The 11448-nt window shown below is 41.4% G+C and overlaps 1 pseudogene; it reads right to left on the minus strand.

Annotated features, from left to right (window-relative positions):
• Window positions 1-10595: 10595 nt before the first annotated feature.
• On the minus strand, window positions 10596-11217 carry LOC100605244 (annotated as a pseudogene).
• Between the last annotated feature and the right edge of the window lie 231 nt (window positions 11218-11448).

Genomic DNA, 11448 nt, shown 5'->3' on the forward strand with positions numbered 1-11448 from the left:
TTGGGAATTCCAGTCCAGGAAAGCTGTTTCACTGGAGCTTCTCTCGGAAATACTTCCTAGTCCTCTCTTTCATGGCCTGAAGGTAGGTGATTTGGATTGATAGAGACTTCTGGGCTTCCTCTTGCTGAGTCTTGCTCAGAGGAAGGGGTTATTTATCTTCTATATAGTCATCAAGTGAGAGGACCTCAGTCAAAACACTGAAGCAAAAGAAAAAAGTCTCATTGGACATTCTTTTACACGTGCTTCCTTTGATCATTGTACGTTCGTACGAACATACAATGATCAAAGCGGTAGTTTTGCATTTATTGTGGCCATCATTTGGCTAGTGTCTGTCTTCTCCACTGTACTGGAACTCCATGAAGGTCGGGGCCGTCTTTGTTTTGCTCACTATTATATTCCTAAGGTCTTACACAGGGTCTAATATGAGGCATTTTAAAATTAATGATCAGATAGGCCGGGCGCGGTGGTTCACGCCTGTAATCCCAGCACTTTGGGAGGCTGAGGTGGGCGGATCACGAGGTCAGGAGATCGAGACCATCCTGGCTAACACGGTGAAACCCCGTCTCTACTAAAAATACAAAAAAATTAGCCGGGCGTGGTGGCGGGCGCCTGTAGTCCCAGCTACTCGGGAGGCTGAGGCAGGAGAATGGCGTGAACCCGGGAGGCGGAGCTTGCAGTGAGCCGAGATCGCGCCACTGCACTCCAGCCTGGGCGACAGAGCGAGACTCCGTCTCAAAAAAAAAAAAAAGAAATTATTGTATATTGCATGTAAGTATGGATTCTTTTTTTATGAACTAAAATGCAAACATCGGATAGCCTATTAACTTACAATTTTAAACTCTTCTTAGTGGTCATTTTTGTTTTGTTTTTAATTTTTTTTCTTTTTTCAGAAACTGATGAATGCTAATTGGTCATTATTGAGGAATAAGTAAAATATACATTTAATTACTCATTCATTCACTCAGCAAAATCAATGATCACTTACTACTTGGGTACTGGGATTATGGAGATAGTAAAGCAGCTGATTCCGATTATGGAGATAATAAAGCAGCTGATTCCTTTTAAGCATGTACCGCGGTGTGAATGAAATGGACATCCAAATACAATAAAATGTGAAGAACTATTAGGACAAAGCTATGTGTTTGCGAGAAACATTTTCTGGATGCTTACGATATTCCAGCCCCTTTGTGCACACATAATTTCTTATTTGATTTTTCACAACTGTCCTCTGAGTCATGCTTTATTCTCTTTTTCTTTTCCCAAAGAAAAAAACTGAGGCTCAGTGAATTTTAACCTCTTGAAAAAATTAGTCCATTGTTCAGGTGTAAGTCTATCTGATTTCAAAGCAAACAGTTTTTTGTTTATGGCACATTACTAAGAACTGCAGTTTTAACTCTCTGTGAGTAGAGAGCAGCACAAAACTAATTAAGGTGCATAAGTGAGAACACTAACGCTAATTATAATAAATGCATCTATTATTTATTGATGCTGTGCCAAGCATTACGTTAGCTCCTTTACAAAAATAAACCAATCTTACCCTAAAACAACTCTAAAGTATTGGCCGTATCATTCTCATTTTGTGTAATGGGACATCGAGGCTCCTCACATGTCAATAACTTGCTCAAAGTCATCTAGGCAGTAAGAGACAAAGCTAAGATTTGAAATCAGTTGTGATGATGATAAATCTATGCTCTTAACAATTTTTTAAAAATGGCTCTTCTGGGATTATTTGGCATTAACAAGGGCCAGATGAATACAGTGTGTTTGATGGCAGGTAGAAAATAGCCTTCAGGAAGTTTAAACCAGGCTGCATTTCAATGCTGAAGTTTAAAAACTCATTTTGTTTCTGGCTCCCTATGTACTCCTGAGCTTTCAGTGCCCCTGAAGAGATGTTTTCTATCTTATATTTTGTCAGGATAATTCAGACAATATTTACTACCAATCAGCTGGTGTAGAAAAATCCAACAGCTCCCTATAGGAAGACAATGGAACATTGGTTAGTATAAATATTACCAGCAAGGACCTCAAAGGCCTCTCATGCTCTTGTTCTTTCAACCAAAATTCATTCATCCGTGGGCCAATCTGCTCCTAAATTTGTAAACAACTGTCCAGTAATTAACTCACTAAAATGAATAATATTCTCAAGCAATTGCATGCAGTTTCACAAATGCTCTTATCGTCAGATGCCCATCTCTGTGATATCTATGAGCTGTTAAGGCAGTGAAAGTGGAGAAGAACATTTTTCCTAAATGTACACATGGTGACTTACAATTCAAGGTTCTAATCACTGCTTGAGCTCTTAAAACATCGATTTGTCTTTCTAATTTAAATTGTGTGTCTCCTGAGCCCTGAGCACATATTCTTTATGCCTGGTACAGTGCCAGATCCATCAGTGTTACACAAATAATTAATCTTCATAATGATAGCTTGCAGAGGTAGACCTGCAATTACTGAAGGGCACCTTGACATCCCAGGGAAATCTGCTTTGAAAATATATGTGTGTGTGGCAGATACAACTGTATGTGAAGGCAAATCATTTCACTTTTTAGGTCCTCAGTTCCTGGTCGAGAAAGGAAATAGATGCTCAAATGTCGGACTAGAAATTCAGAAACTTAGTCATCCATGGCCCTTTATATTTTAAACATTCTTTTAAGTTTAGACAGTAACTTTATGTTTCTAGATTTCATTCACTTTATTCTAAGGTTTGTACTACAGAATCTGACTAGATTCCAATATATAATATTTGACGTATCTTTATGTTTCATCCCATTTTGATAGACTGGATATTGCAGAGCAAATATTCTTTCTTATAAAATGGTACCACTGGCGTAGTGTTCAGGGTAGCAAGAGTCCAGCGCAGTTCTCTGTCCCTATCTACTTACAGCACACATGGCACTCTTTTTTTTTTTGTGAGACAAGAGTCTTGCCCAGCCCAGGCTGAAGTGCAATGGCATGATCTCAGCTCACTGCAACCCCCGCCTCCCAGGTTCAAGCGATTCTCCTGCCTCAGCCTCCTGACTAGCTGGGATTACAGGCATGCACCTCCACGCCTGGCTAATTTTTGTACTTTTAGTAGAAACGGGGTTTCAGCATGTTGATCAGGATGGTCTTGAACTCCTGACCTGACCTCCTGATCCGCCTGCCTTGGCCTCCCAAAGTGCTGGGATTAAAGGCGTGAGCCACCGTGCCCAGCCTCATGGCACTCTTTATACATCCAGAAGGCTCCAGTGGGAGGACAAGGGGCTTGGGATTCAAATCTGTCCACCACTGCGCATGAAGCACGTAGAGTGCCCCTGTTTAATAGCTTGCTCAAGTGCACAGTGGTGTACTGTGCAGTGAGCATGGGAGGAAACACTTAACATCCCCAAGCCCAATTCTGTCACCTACATCATAAAAGTACTATTAACAACTTCCAGCATTTAATGAGAATTAGTGCATATCAGTTACTTGACAATAGAGTAACTGCTCAATCAAGGTTCATTTCCTTCTCTCCCCGTTCCCTCTGTCTTTGCACTCTTTCATTCTAGTAGCCTCTTTTTGTCGGTGCATAATTCCATATAATTTAAAACATTCATCAGCGGCTCATTTGTCGAATCTGGAAGTGGTGAAATTAAAGTAGTTATGTGCATGGAAAGCCCACCTTTGAAGTATTTCTACCCGACCCGCGTATCCCACAATTAACTTACCGCTCTGTCTGAAGCCACCTCTGGGTGAAGGTATTAAATGTGCCTGTTGAAATACAAATACCAGGAGTGGGGGAACCACTCTAAAGAAGTAGAGATGGTCTTTCTCCTTATAGTTATAATCAGTTGGGGAAGAAATGTTTTCAAGCTTCATACTTGATTCTGAGTTTTCTGACATCATCACAGTGAGATATACTTTCAGAGTGAGTCACCATTACTGAAAATGTGTCTTATCGATTAGTCGTGCTAGAGAGTGGAGAAAAAAAGAAAAGTAACGTTATAGAAATCCAAAATTAAAACAGCTTCTCTCTGTATATTTTTCAAAATCTTCTTGAAGGATTTCAGTATGTCCCAAGGCAATGAGTTCATGCAATTCCATTCATTCCATACCTGCATGTGCCTACCGTGAGTAAGGCTCTGAAACTGGTGTTCCAAGCACAAGGCTAATTCAGCCTGAATAACACTGAAGGGGACAGAATTAGAGGAGAATTTCCGGGCCACAGGGTAGAAAGCATAAGAATGGCCTTGCAGTGGGCAGCCTATTCGGCCACGGCCAGCGTGAGGACACATACGACTCTAGAGGGCAGGTAGGAGCTGAAAGTGAGGAGAGCCGAGGTCTCACCCTGAAGAGGAAGGGGGAATGGAAGGTCGACTCCACTCATGGAGAATATTATTCAGTCCAACCTCAATACAGATTTATGGTCAGTGTCACCCTTTCCTGGAACAGGCAGCACGCTGTGGTGGAAGGGTCACAGACTCGGGAGAAAGCGTATCTTTGATCCGTCCTAACTCGGTCTCTCCTAGGATACCAAGTCTTGTGCGATACCCTTAATCTGCCTGGGCATTAGTTTTCTTAGCTGCAAAATGAGGTTAATAATTCTTGATCTGTTTCACAAATATGTCATATGAATGAAGAAATAGGAACTAAAATGTTTTGACAATGATGGATTATCTAAATACCAACCATGCTTGTAGATGCTCTTAAAGTTCATATCAAAGGGGTTAGGAGAAATGATAAAGGATTATTCTAGGTTTGCTTTTTATTCAGGTATTTATTCATGTGGTTAAACATCTTAAAGCCAAAGAAAGAGTAAGATGCTGGTGAAAACTTCGGTATTATTTTCTGTATCACTGGATGCTAGAAATGCTTACTGGAAAAAACTCTTTAGTGAAACATGCTACCTGAACACTCCAGGAGGGAGATTAGCAGAGGAAAATGTCTTTGGCCTTTTCACCAGTGAAGCCCGGATCCTTTATGACTTGGCTTTCATTGATATTTTGTGCACTCAACAGAGACCCTCAAATATGTTTATTGAGAATTCACTGTGAAAACTGCACTCCCTTGGGCACCGTGTGAAAGGGAAGGAAAGAAGGATGTGAGAAAGAGGGCTGTTCATGTGCTTTGCAGAGCTTCTCCTCGGCCTGGTGTAATTCCAGGCAGACATTTACTGTGTTACACAGGTGCTCTCTCAGGTTCTGGAAGAAGTTTTCCTCTGTAAACAGAACTTCCACCCTAATTGTGTTACCATGTCACTTAAATAGCTTCTATCAAGGTCATTTCTGCCAGTAACTCCCATGAGGAATCAAGGACTCTGTGATGTTAGTAAAGGCAAGATGTCAAGGAAGCTGCACCAACTTTCTTACAAGGAAGGGAAGAGAATATATATCTCTGCTTACCCAAAGACAAATATTTGAACTTCTTTTTCTGTTTTCGCATCAGTGATACAGTGCTGTGGTATTTCCCTTCTCTTCCTCTTTTGGCCACATCAGACAGGAGAAGGGAATTTAAGGAAATGTGGAGCATAGTAGTTAGAGGGAAGATGGACAAAGACACGTGTTGTTTGAGTTTGAACGTCAATGAGGTGTGTTAGGCAGCACGAAGAGGGAGAAGAGAGTGAGAGCAAGAAGGAACTGTAGGGAACACCAATAGGACAGAGGACAGGGAGAAAGAGAAGACATGCATGAGACTAAAAGAAACTGGCCGGGCGCGGTGGCTCACGCCTGTAATCCCAGCACTTTGGGAAGCCGAGGTGGGTGGATCATGAAGTCAGGAGATCGAGACCACATGAAGTCAGGAGATCGAGACCATCCTGGCTAATACCGTGAAACCCCACCTCTACTAAGAATAGAAAAAAATTAGCCAGACATGGTGGCAGGCGCCTGTAGTCCCAGCTACTCGGGAGGCTGAGGCAGGAGAATGGCGTGAACCCGGGAGGCCGAGCTTGCAGACAGCAGAGATCACACCACTGCACTCCAGCCTGGGTGACAGAGCGAGACTCCGCCTCAAAAAAAATAAATAATAAAACTGGCTTTTTCCAGGAGGTCTGTGTAACGACTCTTGCTTCCTCTTCACTCTCTTACATCTAAGATGTTGGACTGAGGAGGAGGCTGTGGCCTGATTTGCCCTCCCAGCCTCAGCCGAGAAGCTGGAAAGAGTGGAGGGTGACGAGGATTTCCAGTACAGCCTCCACTTGGCAGTTCACCTTTAGAGGCCAGGCCAGGCTACAGCAGGGAGTCTGAGGACCAGCGGGACTCAGGGCAGGGCCTGGGTTCACCTGTAAGACCAGGTTGGGCCATGTACTGGCAAATGTGGTCCAATGACTGACGTAATAGAAAAATAATTTCTGTAGGCAAAAGGTCTGGCCAGGGTGTAAGGATGGACAAAAGGAAGTGGCAGGAACTTCTCTCCTTATAAAAATGGTATAAGATTTGAACTGTTCTGTCTCAACATGTTTTTGAATGTGTATCATTCAAAAACAGTGGAGTCAGGCATTGATGCTAAAATTATTTGATAGTTCTTTCCCTGTGGTCCCCCATTGCCCAGAGAAAATGTTCCCTGAGTCCCATCATTTCTAAAAAACACTTAACATTTTGTTTAAAATATAGATCTGGCCAGTGCGGTGGCTCACACCTGTAATCCCAGCACTCTGGGAGGCCAAGATGGGTGGATCACCTGAGGTCAGGAGGTCGTGACCAGCCTGGCCAACGTGGTGAAACCCCGTTTCTACTAAAAAATACACAAAATTAGCTGGGTGTGGTGGTGGGCACCTGTAATCCCAGCTACTCGGGAGGCTGAGGCAGGATGGTTGCTTGAACCCAGGAGGAGGAGGGTGCAGTGAGCTGAGATCGCGCCACTGCACTCCAGCCTTGGGTGACAGACCAAGACTCCATCTCAAAATAAATAAATAAATAAGTATAAATAAATAGATCTGAAAAAAGATTAAGGAAATGATGACTAGAAACTACACAAGTGAGAAGTTATTTGTCCGGGAGACTGGGTGACTTACTGTATTTCTTTTAGTTAGATTGTATCAAGGTATGATTATAAAAATCAATAACAATTTTATAGAAAATAGAGAAGCAACAAGCTAAACCTACTGAAAGAACATAACTTGACTGTCATTTTATGTATATAATACAGTATTATTTATAAAACTGTAATAGATAAGAGTCTGGTATATAGTATACATTTCAAAGTATTACCGTAGCAATGAATAATATTTACAGTCATCTATAATTGTAGAGTTGCTAACATGTACTTTTATTTGGATTTCTTACCTTAACAAAATATGGTCAGTCTATCAATCTCAGAGAAATGTCTGTACAATTAGTATTTTGGTGTTAACTTTGAGTCTTTGTAAGGTCATATACTCATTTTTCAAAAGGAAAAGTATTTCCACTGTAGAAAGATGTCTGTTGAGAAAATAAATCTCCCTTCAGCACAATTTTAATTTCAAAATACTGCAATACCCAGACCACAATCCTAGCTAGCATTAAGAAAAATCACATCCTACAAGGAATTATCACTAACAAAGGAATAAAGATTTTGAAGGCGGTTCTCAAGGCAAGAGCCGCATTGTTGAGTAGGAGTAATCTCAAGGGATGGCTGATATCAAAGGAGCAGTGGAGTCTTTCTGCTTCGAGTACAGGATGGAGCACAAAGCAAGACTGATTGACATGTTTTACCTGTAATCAGGGTGAGGGAAAAAACGAAAGGGCTTTTCAAGAGTTGAAGGAAAAGGCTTTAAGGCAGAACAAGTAGAGATTAGAGCTTTTGTTTCACAGTGATCTTTGCTTTCATTTATACACATTCCTGATTTCTTAATGACATGAAAGTGGCTAATTTTCCTATTTGTAGAAAACATTGCTAAGTGTGCAAATATGAATTATTCACTGCTTCTCTTTAAATTTATTCAGTTAACAGGTAAGTTTTTCTTTTTTAATTTTTTTTTTTTTTTTTTTTTTTTTTTTTTTTTTTTTGATACCAGAGTCTCACTCTGTCCCCCAGGCTGGAGTGCAGTGGTGCAATCTCGGCTCACTGCAAACTCCGCCTCCCAGGTTCAAGCGATTCTTCTGCCTCAGCCTCCTGAGTAGTTGAGATTACAGATGTGTGCCACCATGCCCAGCTAATTTTTGTATTTTTAGTAGAGACGGGGTTTCACCATGTTGACCAGGATGATCTTGATCCCTTGACCTCATGATCCGCCTGCCTTGGCCTCCAAAAGTCCTGGGATTACAGGCGTGAACCACTGTGCCCAGCCTTAATTCATTTTTTTTTTTTAATTAGCAAAGGAAACAATCAACAAGGTGAAGAGAAAGCCCACGGAATGGGAGAAAATATTTGCAATTTATCGAACTGACAAGTGATTAGTAAGCAGAATATATAAGGAGTCCAAACAACTCAAAAACAAAAAAACAAATAATCTGATTTTAAAATAGGCAAAAGATCTCAACAGATATTTCTCAAAAGAAGAGACACAAATGGCCAACAGGTATTTAAAAAATGTTCAACATCGCTAATCATCAGAGAAATTCAAATAAAAATACTCATGAGCTATCATCTCATCCCACTTAAAATGGCTTTTATCAAAAAGACAGGCAATAAGGTATGCTGGCAAGGATGTGGAGAAACGGGAACCATTGTACACTGTTGGTGGGAATTAAATTAGTACAACCACTATGGAGAATGGTTTGGAGGTTCCTCAAAAAACTAAAAATAGACCTGCCATATGATCCAAAAATCCCACTGGGGATATACACAAAAGAAAAGCAATCAGTCTATTGAAGAGGTGTCTGCACTTCCATGTTTATTGCAGCATTGTTCACGATAGCCAAGATGTGGAATCAATCTAAGTGTCCGCCAGCAGCTGAATGGGTAAATGAAATGTGGTACATATATAGAGAATGGAATATTCTTCAGCCATACAAAGAATGAAGTCATGTCATTTGCAACAATGTGAATGCAACTGGAGGATATTATGTGAAGTGATGAAATAAGCCAGGCAGAGAAGGACAAACGTTGCATGTTCTCACTCACATTTGGGAAGTAAAACAATGATCTTATGGAAATAGAGAGTAGAATTGCGGTTATCAGAGTCTGGAAGGGTAGTGGTGGGGGAGATAAAGAAAGAATTGTTAACAGGTACAAAAAGACATTTAGATAGAAGGAATAAGATGTAATGTTCAGTAGCTCAATAGGGTAAACCTAGTTAACGGTAATTTATTGTGTATTTCAAAATAACTGGAAGATCGGAATTGGAATGTTCCTGACACAAAGAAGTGATAAATGCTTCAGGTGATGGGCATCCCAGTACCCTGATTTGATCGTTACGTGTTGTACGTGTTGTGTGCTTATATCAAAATTTCACATGTACCCCAAAATATGTACAACTATTATGTATTCAAAAATTAAAAATAAAAAAATTATGAATACAAGCAACTAGCATCTAGGCAACTGGGTCTGCTCTGTTTAATGATTTCAATAATTCAACAAATATTTATTGACTACCACTCATGTATTAGACACTAAGATATTTGTTAATGATACAATGGTGAATCAACAGATAAATGATTTCTCCTGATGCTTATACATTAGTAAGGAAGATTAAAAAAACAAGTAATCAAGTTAAGTGTGACAGGCATCACGTACTATTGGAACATGTAGAAGGGGTTTCTGTGTCCCTGCAATCAGGACAGGTCTTTCTGAGTCTGAAGTATGAATCAGAGTTAGGTGAAGCAGTGAGGGAAGGTAGTTTAGTTTACTTGGTACAAGACACTCTATTAAACACTGCAGTAGAGAGAGTTGTAAATGATAATTCTGCACTTACAGAATTTGCAATTTAGTAAAAGTGAGAATATTATCTAAATTTAGTGAATGCTCATTGTGTGCTAGGTGTTATTAAATACTTGTATTGATTCCTTTAATCCTCACAACAACTGTATGAAGGAGTTACTGTTATTGACCATCTAAAGGTGAGGAAACCAAGGAACAGAAATAGAAAGTAGCTTGCACAGATTTTCCTGATCTCCCTCATAGCCAATGACAGGCCTAACATAGAAATACTTGGCATTTGGGTCCGAAGCATGCCCTCTTTTTTTTTTTTTTTTGAGACGAAGTCTTGCTCTGTCGCCCAGGATGGAGTGCCGTGGCACGATCTCAGCTTACTACAACCTCCGCCTCCCAGGTTCAAGCAATTCCCTGCCTCAGCCTCCCGAGTAGCTGGGATTACAGGTGCCCGCCACCCCTCCCGGCTAATTTTTGGATTTTTAGTAGAGATGGGGTTTCACCATGTTGGCCAGGCTGGTAACGAACTCCTGACCTCGTGATCCACCTGCCTCAGCCTCCTAAAGTGCTGGGATTACAGGTGTGAGCTGCTGCACCCGGCCTCAAAGCCTGCACTCTTAAGAAGCATTTTAGTCTAAGAAAAGATTGACATATATAATTGCAAATTTACAAATAAATGCAATGCAATAAATTACAGTTACTATAAGCGCATCCTTATATCGGAACCCACTGGAATGCCTAGGGCTTGGTATGCCTTAGCTTTTTAAGGAAAATTTATATTATTTTAATTATTTTTATGTACAGAAAACTCAACAGTGTACATTTAACCCAGTTTAGTGGGAATTTCTTTAGCCTTTGCCTTTTTGAGCTTTGGTGCAGGTCTTCCTGTAGACTAGACGTCCCAATCTTGCCTTCCCCTTGACAATGCAGTAAGGGACCCCCATTTTACGGCACAGGACAGGCAGAAGGACAACCAGCTCGATGGGATCCATGTCGTGTGCAGTCACCACCAGCTGAGCTTTCATATTCTCCACCAAGGTGGTGACGGTGTTAACTCCTGCTCGAAGGTCAGGTGGTCTCTTAGTGGGGACGTCCGCTTTGCTGGCAGCTTTCTTCTCAGCTGGGGCCAACAGCCTCTGCTTCTTCTCTTGCTTTGTCTTTAGTCTGTACTTGTGGGCCAGCTTAAGCAGCTGAGTAGCTGTTTGGCAGTCCAGGGCCTGGGTGAACTGGTTAATCGCAGGAGGCACTTCCAGTCGCTTACAGAGGATGGCTCTCTGCTGCTGCAACCTGTTATGGCGGGGCCATTTCACAGGGTGGGCGAGGTCCCTTTTGGGTTGGATGTCCTGTCCAATGCCGCAATTCTTAGGCCTTTTCTCAAACGGGATTCACCACTTTCTTGGCCTCCTGCTTCTTCATGACAGAAGGGGCCGGAGCCACCTTCTTCCCCTTGGCCTTCTTTCCTTTTGGCATTTTGAGTGGCGGAAAGAGAGAGATGCCCTTTTTCTTTCTTTCTAGACTCTCACTCCCATGGACTTTTAGTAGGTGCACTCGATAGCACACACAGTTTTCCCTTGAAGCAAGGCATTTCTGTCTGGTTGAGAGCAGACTCATGGCCTCTAAATGCTTGTCATGCAGTCTACAAACAAGATTTTTAAAGAAAGTTGAAAACTCATGTTTCTCCTTTTGGAAGTTCATCCCTCT

Source organism: Nomascus leucogenys, chromosome 7b (assembly GCF_006542625.1).
Source record: "Nomascus leucogenys isolate Asia chromosome 7b, Asia_NLE_v1, whole genome shotgun sequence".
NCBI lineage: Eukaryota > Metazoa > Chordata > Mammalia > Primates > Hylobatidae > Nomascus > Nomascus leucogenys.